Raw genomic sequence first — 17,768 nt, 5'->3', positions numbered from 1 at the left:
AATAATTTTGAGAAATAAAAAATTTTTATAAACATCCTTAGTCAAGTTCAAAGTTTTAAAAGAACTCTCCATTAACTTTAAGTATATGAAAGCATCATGTTAAGAATGCAGCTGCCCATTTATTACTGTTTTGTATTAGTTAATTGGAAAACACCTAAATTACAACTAGTCACCCCCACAGTTTAGGGTTGATTAAACAGCCCATGACACTTTCTCTCATAGGCTGTTTGAGGTGTAATTATAATGACTTTCCCATTGGATCGAGTTAATTATTTCTTATTATTTCTGGTGTTCCTCTCTGCAAATGTCCTAAATGTATTCTACCATTTTAAAAGAATTTCTTACATTTCACAATGGACACACAGAAGGAGGAAAGTTTAAGCAATTGTTTGCTTTGGTTTGATTCTTTCAAAGGAATAGATAAGTCATCGTGCTAGAACAGGAGAGGAAATGACAGTTTTTATCTTTTACTCAGGTAGCCTGTATTTACGTGAGACCACAGAAAGTTCCCGACAGGATGTTATTGATTGCATTTGCCCATTTGAGGTGTGAGATGGGTCTTCCTGCCACATCACAGGGCATGCTGTTCCTTTCAATCCTGCCCGAGAACCAAATTCCAAATCTTCTGGACTCTCCCATGAAATCGTAAGTTTTTAGAATAGGTGTTTCAGGCCTCTTGAAAGATTTTCCATTAATCATCCAACTTAGCTCCCTTCTCTCTGTGCCAAGCACTAACAATAACTTCTCTTGTTGGTTGCCTTGAATAAGAGCTCAAAGGAACTAAGTGAAGATCAAATAGTCACTATAGTAACTAAAGTGCACTGAGTACTAGGCCCTTATAAGTGACTTATGTGTATTAGCTCATCTAGTCCTTACAACAGTTTTATAGGGAGGGATTGTTTTTTATCTTCATGTTCAGAGAAACCTGAGACACACTGATTTGTGATTTACCTAAGGCAGAGGTCTTCTTTCTCTTTCCTACCTTTCTACATCCCTCCCTCCTTTCATTCTTTTCCTTCTTGTCAACCACCTCTCCTCTCCTCATTTCTTACCCCCACTCTCCGTTCTTCCTCTCCCCATCCTTTCCTTTCCCTTCTCTTCTTTCTTTCCTTCCTCCCTCCCCACCCCCTCCCCCGGCCCAGTCCCCACTCTTCCTTCCTTTATCTCCCTTCCTTCTCCTCTTTCCTTTTCCCTCCCTCCCAAGTCAGAAATGTTCATCGATCCCTTCATTGTTCTGAGCAGTATTAAGGGCACTGGAGATAGCAGTGCACACAGTAGATAGCAGATGAAGTCCACGTCCTCATGAAACTTAACCCCTGTCCCATTCTGCCCCAAATTATACATCTCCCCTAAGGAGCTTTCTCAGATAAATTCCACCCAACTTCTAACTTCTAATCCACTTTGGTAATCCCAAACCCATCTTTAATTATTTAAGTAATTAAAAAGTTCAGAGGGTCATATTTTAGCTAATATGACTGCTTCAAAACCTTCCTGTGACAATAGGTCATGTCTGTCTTTAGCACCTTGATGTACAGTCTTGCCTCCTGTGAGTTATGACAGCATTTATCGTAAGTGCTAGACTATCAGTATTGCAATGACAGAGACACCTGGGATGTGAGTAGGCCCACTTCAAAAAGAGATTTTTATTTTATTTTACCTTAAGAAAGCATTACAAAAGTTGAGTTTCAACAGATGTGGTCATGAAGCTGATGGAGGATTTCCTGAATGATGTTTGCATTCGGGAGTGGAGTGTTTAACCCCTGACATGCACGAGTCATGCTAGTTTGGGACAGCAGCCTGAGGCTTGTTAAAACATTTACTTCTAAGGAGAGTTTCTAGATATTTCCATTATAATCACTTAAGCTCACTCTTTCCTCTTCAACTTTCTCATTTCTCCTCAGGTTACACTTCTCCTCATGTCAGGTGGCAGGGGGGAAGGCGTGGTTTTTATTTATTTAAAATATATGACTTAGAGACAGTACAATTGGGGATACACTTAGTGTAGGTTTACTGGGATATATTGATATGATTTCCAGTCCTTTCCGAGTCATGGCTAGTTATCCCGGTACACGCACGCCTTTCAAAAACTTCTGTTGCCCTTTGTACCAACTCACCTGACATCACAACACAGAGATTCAGGACAGAGGTTCTGTCGTGATATTAATGCATCTGATGGCCTCCGACACTGGAAGCATGTGGACTGAGGAGCAGGAACAAGGTCGAAATGCGCTACAGAGTCGAAAGCCAGTCCCTGGATAATTCTTCGAAGCCTTATAGATCATGTATGGCAGAAAGTTGATAGAGATTTTCCCAGAGTTGACAATAATCCTAAATATGCACATGACGTTACCATCAATAAAAAACACAAATTTTTACCAGCTGTGTTAGAAGAAAGACATTTATATTTCTGTCCTTTATAAAAACAATATAAATTCATAGCAAGGGTAATAAAAGAATATGCAGCCAAAATAAGTAAGAAGATAATTATAAAAATATTATCTTCTTTTAATGTTGCGATGCTTATGGTGTTTGTCAGCTTTCAAAATTTTGAATTTGTTGTAATTTTCTCATCCTCAATAAATATTTATTTTTGTACCTATAATTTGTGCTCTAGACCTCCCCAATATTATGTTTCTGTTCTTTAAAAGCCTGAATCCATCCTATCTAAAAATATTGATGTAAAATTGTGAATTGTAAATATAAATCAAAACTCTGTGTGTGTGTGTGTGTGTGTGTGTGTGTGTGTGTGTGTGTGTGTGTGTGTGTATTTGTGAAACTCGCCCATCCCGGGTCTTTCCTGAACTTAGTCATTAAGATTTTTCACTGTCAAATATAAGAGAACACTAAAATCTGAAGACAATTTCTTTCATCTCTTTATTGTTTAAAATATTTGGTGTCATTGTATCCTAGACAGTAAAATATGGTTTCCCCCCTTTTCATATTAGGATAAATTGCTAGTGCAACAAGAAAGAGTGCCAGTGTGTCAGTGGCTGTCACAGTAAAAGTTTCTTTTCCGTACAGGTCACAGGCCATTGCTGCTCCATGCATTCATTCAGGGACCCTGACTCCTTCCATCTAGTCTTCTCCACCAGTTCCTCTGCATCCAGGCAGCCAGTGCGATGAGAAGAAGGACATGGTGGGTGGATTGTGAGAGTGATCCAAGAGATGAAGTCTGAAAGTGGTATATGCTTCAAATTTGCCCACAATCCACCTGTTAAAACTCCATTTGCTTCACCCAAAAAGGCTAAGCAGTTTTGAATGTGCCGCCTCTTTGCTAAAGGAATAATAGAAGAAACAGGTGAGTAGTAGCATTTAAAAAAAGTTTTTGTGAATGGGAGTGGTCTCACCGGGGAATTGTCACAGCTCCCAAATGTATGTACGTTTAATTACGGATGCCCTTGTGCTTTGGTGAAAAGAGAATGGGACTTGAAATCACCTTCCTGGGCATGCCCAATCTTTCTGGGCATGAGTTTCAACAGTTATAAAATGAAGATGGTATCTTCATTGCATAAGTTGTTTTCAGGGTCAAATAGGAGAAAGATAACAATTTTTGTAGGCAAGTCTGCCATTCCGGCATGCCTCTACAGCAGCGAAATAGAAGAGGGAACAAAGGAATATCTAGGCAGAGGATGCCCAGTGCAGCAATACAGATGCCTGAAGCTCTAGGAAATGCCAGAGAGTCAAAATTTTCCCACCCCCCTGAGATGTGTGTGTAAGGGTGGCCTTTTGTGTTTACTGTTGTCCTAGTATGTAAAATTTGTAACTGCTACAAATGTGAATCATTACAGTCTACCTTTTCTTTCCTGTGTCTAGATGTCAAATGATTCAGCAGTCTCTGGAGTCATCTTCATGACCTTCGAGGACACATCAACCTGAGAACAGAGCAGGATTTGGGTGTTTTGACCACAGATACCATAGTGATAGGTCCCAAGGATAAAGAGCAAATTCCACTGGAAGTCAGCGTGAATGGATGCTGACGGCCAGGGTTGACGTTATGCGGTACTAGCTAGCAAGGCTCTAGCAGTCGTGTCCATTGGTGTCTGTTCTGATTGGTTGGTGCCTGCACTCCATTGCTCATTAAATATTTTGAATATTAAACTTACTGATGACTTCAAAGCCCCTCCCCTAATTTGGATGACCCCAGAAGAGATAAAGAGAAAGAAAACAGAAGAAAGCATCCTGGGCAGGTGATTCTCTCCCAAGGAAACCAGAATGAACCAGTTACTAAAGTTTGGGTCAAGCTTAAGTTGTCCAGTATCACTTTGTAAACCAATGTAAGTTCATTTACAGGTAATAAAAGAGAGCTCCAGTTTTTTTAGCATGTAAAATCATAAATACTGCAGTGTGAGTCACAGTATTCTGGCTTCACTTCTCACATCTAGGTGTCAAATGTACCCCAAAACCTCTGAAGCCATCAGGCATTAACCTCAGGAGTGGGGAGTCTAAGGGGAAAGTGTTCTGCAATTTCAGGGGGTGGGAAGAAGGGTGTAGTGATGGCGTGTTACCCCAGTGGACTTGGGGGTAGCCGGACATGGTGGAACTTTACCTTTCTTGTTTGTAGGGATTGAGAAAAATCTGTCAACAAACCTCACAACAGATGAGAAGATAAATATTATGTTTCTTTCACATGGGTTAAAATCAGGAGACCTGAATTTCAAATAGGAAAAACAATAACTGGGAGAAGAGTAAAAAAACAAAAGTGCCAGAAAGGAAACAGACTGATGTTCATAGCTTCTCACAGAGTTAATCAAAGGGGCTTAAATATTTTTTAGGAGAGGGTTATTAGCATGTTTAGGAATGACATTTTTAAAGTTTTAAGAACTATTTTGAGCCTGTATTTGAGAGCAGCAGATAAATCCATAGAGGTTTAAGGTATGGACTTTATTGAAAAGTAACTTTGCCCCTTAGAAATGTTTTATTTGCCTGGATAGACTAGGATGGGGTTATCGGATGTCTCTGGTTAGGACCCAGGAGACATGGACAGTCAGTCAATCCACAGGTATGTTCATCAGATCAAGGAGGAAGCCACACGAGAAAGCAGTGTGGACATTGTTGGACATTGGGATGGGTGATTAAACAGGGCAGTGGAGGTTATAAAAAGAAGGAAACATTTTCATCATTCTATTGGGTTCCGGACGACTTCAAGGTGGGAGGGGGAAAGTGAAGCAGCTGGGGCAGATGTGGTAAGCATCCTGGGTCAATGTCATACCAGATTGTCTTGGAATACGAATTACCTTTATTTGAAATTTAAAACAATTATAGAATTTTTCACTTCAAATAATGGATAACAAAATAGGTAAGAAAAGGACTGACATGGGGCAGGGAAAATGGTCTCAATGTTTATTTTTTATTTTAAGAATCTATATAGCTCAAAAATTCCACTGGAAGATGTTACATTGGACTAAAACAAAGTATCATTTAGTGACTAATTGTGATATTTATCACAATCTGGAAAGTGTTCAGAGAATTTGCTGCACTGAAAAGGGGCTTGTAAAAGTTACTGTTCAGTCAGTAGTATCTCAGGGGCTTGGCGTGAATGTTAAACTCAGAGGATCAGGGCCACCTCTAGGCTATACAGGGCCCTGGGGAAATATTTTTTTGCAGAGCCTCATCTATATGACCAATTTAGTTAAAAATCATAATAGTAATGGGTCCATGTGTAGTATAGTCATTTGTCAATGAAGATTTAGAATAATGGGCAAAGGAGTGATACTAATGTTCATTATGTAGTCAGTGCATGCGTAGACCCCACGCGGTGTGTAGCAGTCATCCTTCCTGTTAGGTGCGGGAACCACCTTTTTCCTTTCTTGTAAAAGGCGCACTGTTCCTGGGTAACTTAATATCTCCCATAGGAAAAAAGTAGAATATATGTTATTTGCAGTACCACAGCTCTTTAGAGTCTGCTTGTATTGAAGCTTTATGAATAGATTTTCTTACCTCTTCAGCTCTCTAAAAACCATTTCTTTAGTCCTGGCCATATTATTACTTATGGTATTTCATCCTCCTTGAGGTTCTTCTTAGGAACTTTATGAATATTATTCTCCTTATGAATATTGGCTTCCATTGACTCTTAAAGATTGTTACTGTGCTTCTTTGCTGATGACTACGAACACAATTTTTACCCAGAGTATACAAAAATATGGGACCAATCATTCATTTTTGTTCATGTTAAATTTAATGTTTGCAGGTTTATAATATAAATGTAGAATAACACGTTTTTTCAACCATGCGTGCTCTTGAATGCTTTGGGCTGTATCCAAAGACTTCACTGCATCCCTAGTGATCTCTTTCATGTTGACGATAGGAGAGGGTCCTGTGGCCCCAGTGAGAAGATTGGTCCCACTCCCACAAGAAGACCAACCTGGGAAAATGCAATGTTAATCACATTGGTCAGAGATGAGGGGAAGTGTATTGCAAGGGTCTGTGGACATGTGCATTGTGGAGTTATGGTCTCTGAAAACCGTGGAGGAGATAAGTGAGATCACTATCGAGTCCTGTCTGACATGTGACAAGTAGCAGGTGAGAGTATCATGGCCACCCCTGAGCCAGTAATGAGGGTGGGAATCACACAGGGTGACGAGAGGCCCTGCACTGAGAACATTGACAGGCCCGCAAACTCTGGACTCAAGCCCCAAAGTGGACATTGAACCCTTTGTGAGCGAGTGACCCGAAGTCTGTATGTTGGGATGTGTATGTGTATATGTGTACATGTGTGTGTGTTTTGCTCTGGTGGCCCAGTCCTCTGTGAAGAAATGCCATGCTGGCGAGTGGGAGTGACCCATTTGCCAGGCCAACCTCCTGGAGCAGGCTCTAACCACAGACCCCAGACAACCAAGAGGTGTGAGGTTAGGGGTTTCTTGGGGTGTCTGGTCAACCGTGCTTTGGGGCAGAAGGTTGTAGAGTTCCCTGAAAAGCAAAGCGTAAGTGGGAGCCAGGGCCCATGCGAGTCCAGGGCTGGGATGGAGGTGCCCAACCTGGAAGACACTACCAGCTCTGGTTGGGCCCAGGCACCCAAAGACACCTTAGAAAATGTGTGCAAGACCTTCGAAGCATAGGTGACCTCATGTGTGGATGAGCGGGGGCTGCTTGCCTAGGTCTGAGGGTGGTGTTGTATATTGTGTTACAGACTTGGGAGCACTGGGGAGTGGTCCCATGTCAAAGGCCATAACGTTGATTTGGGGTCACTTTGCAGAGCTCTGTCGGTGTGAAGTGGTGTGATTTCCCAACAGACAACAGCTGTATTTGCTCGAGAAACGTGTGCATGGGTGAACACACAAATGAGTATATATTTACACATAAATGCATGATTTATTTTATTTGATGTTTTCTAAACATGTTTAAACATATACATACATATAGATGTGTGTATAAGTGCTTCACACAAGTATCTCTTCCATGTGGTAGAAGAATTTGGCATTTACTCAAGTTGTTTCATTCATGTAACCTATTTATTGTGAAGCAATCATTTTCATGTTTTTGATTCAATGAATTATTTCAGTATGTGAAATGATGACACTACTGTGACGTGAATGCTCATTTCTCCTCTCCATAAGGGAGCTGGACAGGTGTGCTCATTTTGAAGGCTGTTTTTTTCCCACAACTATATTTTTTATGACTGATACTTTTGTGTAACTTAGAAGACTTCTTGTTAATCTGGCCCTGCTTGTCTAGTCTGACTTTTCTTTCAGTATATAGTACTTCTTGTTATATTTTCAAGAGAATACTTTATAAAGAAAAATTATTCAGCAAATGAAGGAAATGAAAACCCCAATGGATATTGTGTAAGAATAGAATTGTATCATTACCCATGAAATATTCTTTCCTATAAACAAAAAGAGGAACCAAGCTAAAAAGTATTAAGTATGTTTAAATATGCTGAGGTCTTGGAAATTTTAGCTGTAAGAACATGCATCACTGCTTATATTTAAGGGAGTATGAATTTTTCATTCTCTACATCCACTGGAATTTTGAGAAGTGGTACCAAGTAGTATATATTTTGAGCTTTGTGACCTTTGAACTCAGTGGCAATGCAAGAGTCATCTGGAAGTGTCTTGTAGGTGTGGTACCCATATCTCAAATATGAAGAGGGAAAGAATACAGGGTCAGAACGGGCTTCGTGGTGATGCGGTGGTGAATATGGGCCTTGAGGTCTAGACAGTGGTTTGGAAATTAGGGTAGTGAATGTGGCGGAGTCCTTCCCAGGTGCCCCTCAGGAGGAGACGCACATGGTCCAGCTGCAGGGAGGGTTAGTTCCTGATGGATCTCAACTGAGTCCCTCTAGGAGAACTCTTTGCCAAAGGGTATGCACCCTCCCTGGGGGAAGCCCACCTCTAATGGCTGGTCAAGGTGGGGTAGAGTGCATAGCTCCTAGACCCAATTTATGACTTCTCAGAAGGGTCATCTCAGCTCCAGAGCTTCACATGGGATCAGCTGAAACCTCAGTTTAGGAGGCATTGCGGCCCATCTTCTGTCTTTGCCCAATCCTGCGTCCCTCTCTCCCTCTCAGATCTTTCCACGAGCTTCCCACTAAGCCCCCTGCACTAAATCTTAGTGTCTCATCACCTGTTTCCAGTATGCCTGACTTAAGACAGTGTCAGTTTTTCCAGGCAGAGAGTGACACTGGGAAATAGTGAGATGCCTAGTGTGTCTAGGGGGTTGGGTTGAATGTAGAGGCAAAGGGAGGCAGAAGTTTGGAAAGAACTCACGGTAAACGGAAGGGCAGGGCTAGGGGGAGGGGAAGATGGACACTTTCCAGCATGGGGCAGTCACATGGCCAGTTTAGGTCAAATTACCCAAATTTTCTTCAGTGTGTCTCAGGAACTATATTATAATAAGAAATGTAACAGAAAGAAATTGGTATATAATGTACTGTCATTTATTCTAGATGCAAATCCCATCATCAGTGGGCCAAGTGTTTTGGATTTTTTTCAAGACATAGGAATAGATTTGAGCAGATTGTTCACATAATCAGTCTCCACATGCATTTGCAAAGTAGCTTGTGAGGGTTCAAGCCATTACCTCTTCCCTTTACAGTATTTGTTCCTATTTGTGAAAAACCTACTATGTATCAGGGATTATGTATATTATCTCTCAGCCTCATAACAACCCTGTAAGGTAGTATTCATGTCCCAGTTTTAGGGGTAGGGAAACTGAGGCTTGGCTAGGATAAGGGGCTTGCCTACTGACTAAGGGGCAGAGATGGGATTCAGGTCCAGATTTCTTTAACTCGGAAGCTCCTTCTGTCCAAGTCAGATGAGCTGGTCCCATGGGGCCCATGACCTGGGCCTCGTGCTCTTGGGCTCTGACTCACCAGGCCTAAAGTGGTAACCAAGACATGTGCTGATTAACACTTACAAGTCATCTGTTCAACTAACTGAAGCAGCTCTTCAATGGCTTAGCAATTAACCCGAGCAACCATTCCTTCTTCAATAACAACCATAATCATAGGAAGCACTTCTGTTTTTTATAATTTGCAAAGCCTTGTTTACATATCGTGTTGTTTGAGCTTCACAGCAGAGCTGCTTGTGAGTAGGACAGAGCATTATCCATCCCCACTGTACTGATGGAGGAAGTAGGATCGAGGAGTTTCATGCACTTACGTTCGCTTGGCTCCAAAGGGGCCACACCAGGCCTGAACTGGAGTGAGCCCTTGTGTGCTCCACAAAGCTCCTTTGAAGGCACTTGCTGAAGTACCTGAGAAGGAAGTGCCCCTTCATAGTTTCTTTGAACTTGGTTGAACTGAAATGCTCTGTAACTACACTGAGATTGTCTGTGAAAGATTCATCAGCCAAGAAATAAAAATGCCGCTTTCCAAGTGATTAAAAATTACCTTCAATTCCACTGTAACTTGCTGGGCAGACACCAGTGTTCTGGCACCCTTGTACTTGACTATAATTATCCCTAATTATCATTCAATTCTTGTGGATGCTTTTTACTTTGATCAAAACATGATTTTCCCCCTCATGTCATCTGGAGGGCCCTTTTTTCTAAACTTTCTAGGATTGTTGTTAAAGTTCATTGCCATGTCTCACCAACAAAAAAATTCCTGAGTTATTGAAACAAGCCCCTTGTTTTTGCTTGGGTTTTCTGTATCACTGCATACCTGGCACTATTTGCTTTTATAAACTTTAAGGATATATTTTCCCTACCTTTCTGATGTTATCAAAACAACAATGATTTCTAAGCACTGTAGTTTGTGTTGGGTTCCTGGCTTTGTAATGTACCTGGTATTTGTTAGCACCCCAGTCTTGTGGGGAAAAAGCATAGAGGTGGGCACTCTCTAACTGGGAGAAATGGGATGTGCTGGGAGCAGCTGAGAAGGGAGCGAAGGGAAGTGGAGAAAGAGGGGCGGGGTGGGGGAGGACAGAAAGGGCCTTCGTGAGAAACGTCCCTTCAGGCATTGGCGCTTCTCTGTTGAGAGAAACTTCCCTTTTTTATTTTAACTACTTGAAAGTGAATTGTGTGAAGGAAAAATGACCTCACACATTACTCTGCTTTCCATGAAGTAAAATAATCGTGGTGGAAAATATATAAGAAAAACATTTTGATTTCTCTATTTCCCTTGCTGTATGATTTTCAAGATTACTCAACACATGGACCATCCCTGCTAACGGTCTGTCCTTATTTACCTCATTTGTATTTCTCAGTGACTTTATTTAGCAGCTTGCTAAATATAATGCCCCCTCACCCTGGGTCTTCTTTTAAGCAGATAAAGGATGAGACAGGAAGTAGTGACATAATGTCTTTGGATTCAGAGGGAAGAACTGCAACCAGCTCTTTTCCTAACTTTGTTCTTGGGTACGAATAGCAGGAGACGGGCCACCCCTCCAGGGTGGAGAGAGTATCAGAGGTTCACAATTCAGCCATATAGAACAGGGGTAAGTAAACCACAGCTGAGGGTCACCTCTGCTCTGTTGTCTTTTTTCTTATATCCTTTGAGCTAAGAATGGTTATTTGCATTTTATAAGATTTTTAAAAATGAAAAAAAGAAGACTACCTCACGACACATGAAGATTATAGGACAGTCAGCTTCCGTGTCCATAAATACAGTTGTACGGAAACACAGCCACACTTGTTGTTTACATGTTATCTTTGGCTGCTTTCACGCTACACTGGAAGGGTTGACTGGTGGCAACAGAAACTCAAAAAGCCTAAAATAGTTTATGATTTGTAAATTAGATGGCCTGCAAAGCCTAAAATATTTACTGTAGGGGCCCTTGACAGAAAAAACTTGCTGACCCTTAACATAGGAGATTCTGGGAAATGAGGCATGGGATAAGCATTAATTTTTTTGGCTCACGCCCAGCGGCCCTTCTGTGTCAGGGATGGGAGGCAGGAGAGGGTGGGACAGTGGATGAAGCTACGGGAAGATTTTAATTTTTCTCAGAGTGCATCCTATATGAGTTCCTAAGTACATGAAAGCACTCCTTCTTCCCTTTTTAAAAAAAAAGTCGGTTCTGACTTTTTCAGTGACAGAAAAGAAAATGACACTTGGGGAAGGTTAGTGATTTTCTGAAAGCCACACAAGCTGGTCAGTGGTCTGTGTGTGACTTCAGCCCAGATCTCTTTGAAGCTTTCCATTCTGCTACACACTGGGGTAGCCAGAGAGAAGCCATGCTTACTGGTTTATGCCAGGAGGAACCAAAAAACATGGCTTCTCTCCTTTTCTTCTGTACTGAAAAATAAGGGAGGGCTTACTCTTGCTTGGTGCCACCGGGGCCTCCTCTAGCACTCCCTCACTGCCACACTGTTCTTGGCATGCTCTGCCGTGTGGTGCTAATGGCCCACGGTCACATCTTGTTTTGTCAGCTGGAGGATGAGTCCTCTGAATAGGGTTTTCAGATTTAACAAATTAAAATGCAAGATGCCCAATTAAATTGGAATGTCAGATAAAAACGTTTTTAATGTATGTGTGTCCCAGCAATATTTGAATTTATTTACCTGAGATATATATTTTAAGTTATACTAAAAGTTATCTGTTGCTTATCTGAAATCCGATTGTAACTGGGTACCCTGTATTTTTTCTGATAACCCCTTCTGAAGGCAGGGACCAAGGACTTTATTTAGTATTTGTTTACCTCCCTTCCTCCAACATTACCATCATTCCCATAGTCCCATAGCACTTAAATATTGCCTTAAGATACATTTCCTGAACTAAAATTTAATGAAAACCAACCTTTTTCAGGGTAAGCACTAGTTTACATGAGGAGACAGACATGTCAACAGCTTCATTTCACTGTATTCTGATACTTGTTATAACAGCAGAATAAGCAGAATGAGAGTTGTGGGGATCTCAGGGAGGGAGTCCCTCAGCCTTCAGGGCATGCACTTGAAAGGTTTCCCAGAGGATGTAATCACCAAGGAGGGTTTTGAAGTAAGGGTAGGAGTTTACCAGGACAGGGGGAGGGGAACAGGAAGAGGGAGTAGCACGTGAAAAGTCATAACTAAAGTAAAGGAAGTAGTATGGTCAGGAACAATGGGAGGAGCTGGGTGATTGGTATGCCGTATCTGGAATGGAGTAGACACTTGATAAATAGTGACCCAAAAGTTAGTCTCCAGCCCTGGCTGGTGTGGCTTAGAGAACTGAGCATGGGCCTGTGAACCAAGGGGTCGCTAGTTCTGTTTCCTGGTTGGGGCATGTTTCTGGGTTGCAGGCTGGTCCCTGGTGGGGGGTGCACTAGAGGTAGCCACACATTGGTGTTTCTCTCCCTCTCTTTCTCCCTCCTTCCTCTTCTCTCTGAAAATAAATAAATAAAATCTTTTAAAAAATTAGTCTGCAAAACTCCAGAGAAGTGGCCCTGGAATTAAGACCACCCACGAACCTTGTTCTCAGTACTGCAACTCTTAACTGCCAGTTTTTGGGCCACTAGCCTAGCAGGCTTTATACTCAAGCATATGTTCTTGGTAAGTTCCTGTTTGCTTCAGGTTAGCCCCCTAACATAGTTTCTGTGTCCTTTGCCATTGTGTAAAAGAAATCCCATAGTGAAGTCCAACATTCAGTCACTGTACTTGAACTGGTAATAGGAAGAGGCCTGTGGCCTGCTTAGGCCTACGGTTGGGCATTTTTTCTACCCTGAAGATCTAACTGGCCATAAGTGGCTCTTTGTGATGCAAAGAAGTCTGTTGTTACTCAACCCATCTCCGTTAACACAAACCTCATGCGAAATACCTGTAGATTTTCCCCCCAACCAACTCTAACATAATATGCATGGTATCTCCTCTGTATCCTTCTTCCCCATGGTTCTCCATCTTGCTGGGTACCCAGGAATCTGCACTGTATGGGCTGTCTCAATGGTGAGTGAGGTGGCTCTCTTCCGGCTGAGTCACTCTAAGTTCACTGCATCCTCTACAAAGTGCCACAGCTCCCATCAGGTGCCTTTTCCATACAACTCCCCTCTCTGGTCCTAGTAAATGCTTCTGTCTTTTGTTCCTGTCCTACTGCAGGCTTCAGGTAGAAATGGCCCTCAGTCTTACTTAACATGGGGTATGTACTTGTCTTTTTGTCTAAGCCTCGATGGTCATCACTTCATTCATTCTCCTCAGTCGCTCAGTTTGAGCGTTCCATTTGTTCTTGATGGGGCCCTTACTGATACAGATGGAACAAGTATTACAACAATCCTTTATTTGCTTACTATTCATAGTTGTAATACTAAAGATGGAGAAAAGGTTAGTTTAAGAATATCTCATACCTAGCTTTATCATACATTTGAACAATATATTATGTAAGGAAATATGCTGGTTTTGAAAACAAATTGTATTTCAACTTAGTTAATATCTCTAGGGAGTCACAGGTGTTAAAAACTCAACACCAAAGTTCTGGCCAAGAGGGAGGCATAGGTAGAAATGCTTTGCCATCTCACACAACTAAAAGAAGGATAATGACCAATTTAAAAACAGTATACAACCAGAACTGCCAGAATATCAAACTGCATGTACAACCAACCAATGAGTTAAAAAAAACATTCGTCCAGACCGGTAGGAGGGATGGAGATGGGCAGCCGAGCAGACAGGATGTGTGGCAAGGTGGTGGACTGCATAGGCAAGGTGAGGCTGGCTGAGTGGGAAATTAAAGACTCAAAACCTCTAGCTGTAAAATACTGTGTGGGTTGCAAAGGTGGGAGAAACGCCTGGTCTCACAGGAGAGTTCGTTGGAAAGTGGGGCTAGAGTGGAGCAACTGAGTGGTATTTTTCCCTCTCTGACCCCTTCCCCACGGGTAGTGGTACAACACACAGCAAAGAGGGTTGCCCTGCCCTGGTGAATATCTAAGGCTCCACTCTCTTACAACATAACAGGTGCACTGAGACAAAGAATTCTGGCCCAAATGAAAGAACAGATCAAAGCTCCCAAAATAGAACTAAGCAGTAAAGAGATTGCCAACATATCAGATGGATTCAAAACACTGGTAATCAGGATGCTCACAGAAATGGTTGAATATGGTCGCATAATGGAGAAAGAAATGAAGGCTACCCAAAGTGAAATAAAGCAAAATATATAGGAAACTATCAGGGAAAGGAAGGAAATAGGAACTCAAATCAATGACTTGGAACAAAAGGAAGAAATAAGCATCCAACCAAAACAGAATGAAGAAGCAAAAATGCAAAGAAATAAGGAGAGGCTTAGGAACTTCTGGGACAACTGTAAATGCTCCAACATCCAAATCATAGGGGTACCAGAAGGAGAAGAGGAAGAGAAAGAAATTGAAAACTTATTTGAACAAACAGTGAAGGAAAACTTCCCCAATCAGGCAAAGGAAATAGACTTCCAGGAAGCCCAGGTAGCTCAGAGAATCCCAAAGGAATTGGATCCGAGGAAGTACACACCAAGGCACATCATAATTAAGTTACCCAAGATCAAATATAAAGAGAGGATTTTAAAAGCAGCAAGAGGAAAGGAGAAAGTTACCTACAAAGGAGTGCCCATGAGAGTATCAGCTGATTTCTCAAAAGAAACCTTACAGGCAAGAAGGAGCTGGAAAGAAGCATTCCAACTCATAAAAGGCAAGGACCTACATCCAAGATCATTCTATCCAGCAAAGCTGTCATTCAGAATGGAAGGGCAGATAAAGTGCTTCCCTGATAAGGTAAAGTAAAAGGAGTTCATTATCACCAAGTCCTTATTGTAAGAAATGTTTAAAAAAAACTTATCTAAGAAATAGAAGATGGTCAAAAACTATGAACAGTAAAATGACAACAACCTAATAACTATCAACAACTGAACCTAAAAAAACAAAAACCAAGCAAAGAACAAGAACAGAAACAGAACCAGAGAAATGGAGATCACATGGAGGATTACAGTGGGGAGGGGGAGGGTAAGAATGGGGGTGAAAAAGATACAGGGAATAAGAAGCATAATTGGTAGGCATAAAATAGATGGGGGAGGTTAAAAATACTACAGGAAACAGAGAAGCTAAAGAACTTATATGTACAACCCATGGTCATGAACTAAAGGAGGCAGAATACTAGAGGGCAGGGGGTACAGGGTGGATAAAGGGTATAAAAATTTGGGAAAAATGTAATAGCATAATCAATAAAATACTTAAAAATACTTAAAATACTCAACACCGAGTGAATTATGCAACAGACTTGCTCTTTCATTGTAGCTATAGATATAATGGTAAAGCATGTGAGCTATAATGTCAGAAAGATCTAGTTTTGAATATGAGCGCTTTTAATTACTACCTTGTGGTTGTGGGACAAATTATTTTGCCTCTCTTGGCCTGTTTATAACACGAAAGTGATAATTCCTCCCTCACAGGATGATTGTGAAGATTAAAGGTGATACTGAGTAAAGGGCCTTACTAGACATTTTCAAAAAAAGAAATACAAATGGTTAATAGGTGCAGAGAAAGGTGCTGAACATCACTAATCGTTAGGGAAATGCAAATCAAAACCATGACAGATATGGCCTTACACTTGTTAGAATGACTATTATCAAAAAAATAAGAGATAACTAATGTTAGTGAGGATGTCAAGAAAAGGGAACATGTGTGCACTGTTGGTGGGAAGGTAAATTGATGTAGCAGCCATAGAAACAATAGAGATTCCTCAACAAATTAAAAATAAGACTATCATGTTATCCAGCAATCTCAACCTTGGGTATATATCCAAAGAAAATGAAATTAGTACCTTGAAGAGATATAGCTGCATTCCCATGTTCACTGCGGCATTATCCACAATAGCTAAAATATGGAAATAACCTAATAACCTATGTGTCTGTCAACAGATGAATGGATAAAGAAGATGTGCTGTATTTATAATACACACACACACACACACACAATGGACTATCATTCAGCCATAAAAAAGAGATCTTGGGTAAATCTGGAGGCCATTATGTTAAGTGAGATAAACCAGACAATTAAAGACAAATATATGACATCACTTATAGGTGGAATTTAAACAAAACAAACCAAAAAGCTAATCTCATGTACGCAGAGAGAATAGTGGTTGTGAGGGACTGGAGAAGTGTGAAATAGGGAGATATAAGTGTAATGGTAAAACTTTCAGTTCTAAGGAGTTCTGAGGATCTAATATATAGAATGATAACTATAGTTAATTTCCTAGAGTAGGTCTTAAGCATTCTCAGCACACACACATACAAATCATTAAATGAGATAATGTTTAAGCACTCAGCTTGTTGCCTGGTACATAACAGGATTACTTAAATGCCTACGCAATGTTTACAGACACATCATTTTCATTGTGTCCAACCTTGGGAGCTAGAACATCACCTTCCAGACCTTTCTGCAGTGATGGAACTGTTCTGTATTTGTGCTATCCAATATGTGTCTATTGTATACTTGAAATGTCCAAATGGCATTGCCGATCTTACAAAGTGAATGATTTTTTTAATCCTCACCCAAGGATATGTTTGTTGATTTAAAAGAGGAAATGGGGGGCCGGCAGAGAGAGAAAAACTTCAAACCAAAACCTCTTGGTGTACGGTATGAGGCACCAACCAACTGAGCCAAACTGTCATGATACGGTGTATGCCATAATCATAAAAAATGGTTTTTTTGTCCTCCACAAAGCAGGTAAATTGAAGTTATGCACAAACATAAACATACACAACCTTAAAAGGAATATTTTGCTTACATTTATTTTGAACCAGATTACATGGATAACTACCTCAATTTTTACTTTTGCCTAGGTTTGCTGGATACCCTCACACTTGCGGAGGAGTCCCTGGTGGGCGTTTCACATCAACACTGCGCTTACTCCTGCTGAGCCCAGTGGGGCCTCCCAATCCTCAACCCAGCAGTGCAGGCAGGTGCGACCCATTGGTCAGAATTGAGGTATGAGATAAAGCCCATTTCCTACTCTGGGTTTGGACACATTCTTTTAAGAGAGTACTTGGGCAATCTGGAAAGAAAAATATCAAGTTATCTAATTCAAAGAATATATTTAAAATTACAGAATTTTAGAGCTGGAGAAGACTTAAAGAGACCTTAATTTTCTTCGACTTGAGTTACTTGAATGCACACAAAGGTACCTTAGCCGCTGTATGTCTGCTCATTCCCCTCTAGATCCAGTGTCCATCCTTCTTTACCCAGCTCTGTGCCCTGGTAGGCTGACCTGTGGACTTGCCCTGGGCTTCCTGTTGGAATTGGTCAGCTGGAGGCACCAGCAGGAGATTTGGCAATCAGATCGGAATGAAACTAGGGTATTTCTTCCCCTAAATTGCTTCCTGTGGGGATGGTGTGGGCTGTCTGGGTCCCAATACTGTTATAACTCCTGCCTCCTGTTAGGACCCCTCCTCCCAATTCTCT

The 17,768-nt window shown here is 41.2% G+C and overlaps 1 long non-coding RNA gene across 3 annotated transcripts in view; it reads left to right on the top strand.

The window, feature by feature from the left end:
• LOC119055719 (uncharacterized) overlaps positions 1-17,288 on the top strand; it is a 61,012-nt gene extending 43,724 nt beyond the window's left edge. Inside the window, exons 2-5 of one of the 3 annotated variants that reach the window (XR_008391343.1) lie at positions 480-645; positions 3,022-3,298; positions 3,814-4,274; positions 17,150-17,288. This is a non-coding gene — a long non-coding RNA (uncharacterized LOC119055719). Of the gene's footprint in view, positions 1-479; positions 646-3,021; positions 3,299-3,813; positions 6,181-17,149 lie in introns of those variants that run through there. The other 2 variants (XR_008391342.1, XR_005083744.2) reach the window with 2 other exon arrangements.
• The last annotated feature ends 480 nt before the right edge of the window (positions 17,289-17,768 follow it).

Source organism: Artibeus jamaicensis, unplaced genomic scaffold (assembly GCF_021234435.1).
Source record: "Artibeus jamaicensis isolate MK-2021 breed Jamaican fruit bat unplaced genomic scaffold, CSHL_Jam_final contig_332, whole genome shotgun sequence".
Lineage (NCBI taxonomy): Eukaryota > Metazoa > Chordata > Mammalia > Chiroptera > Phyllostomidae > Artibeus > Artibeus jamaicensis.
Note: the sequence above shows the minus strand (reverse complement) of the source record. Positions and strands in the feature narration are given on the sequence as shown.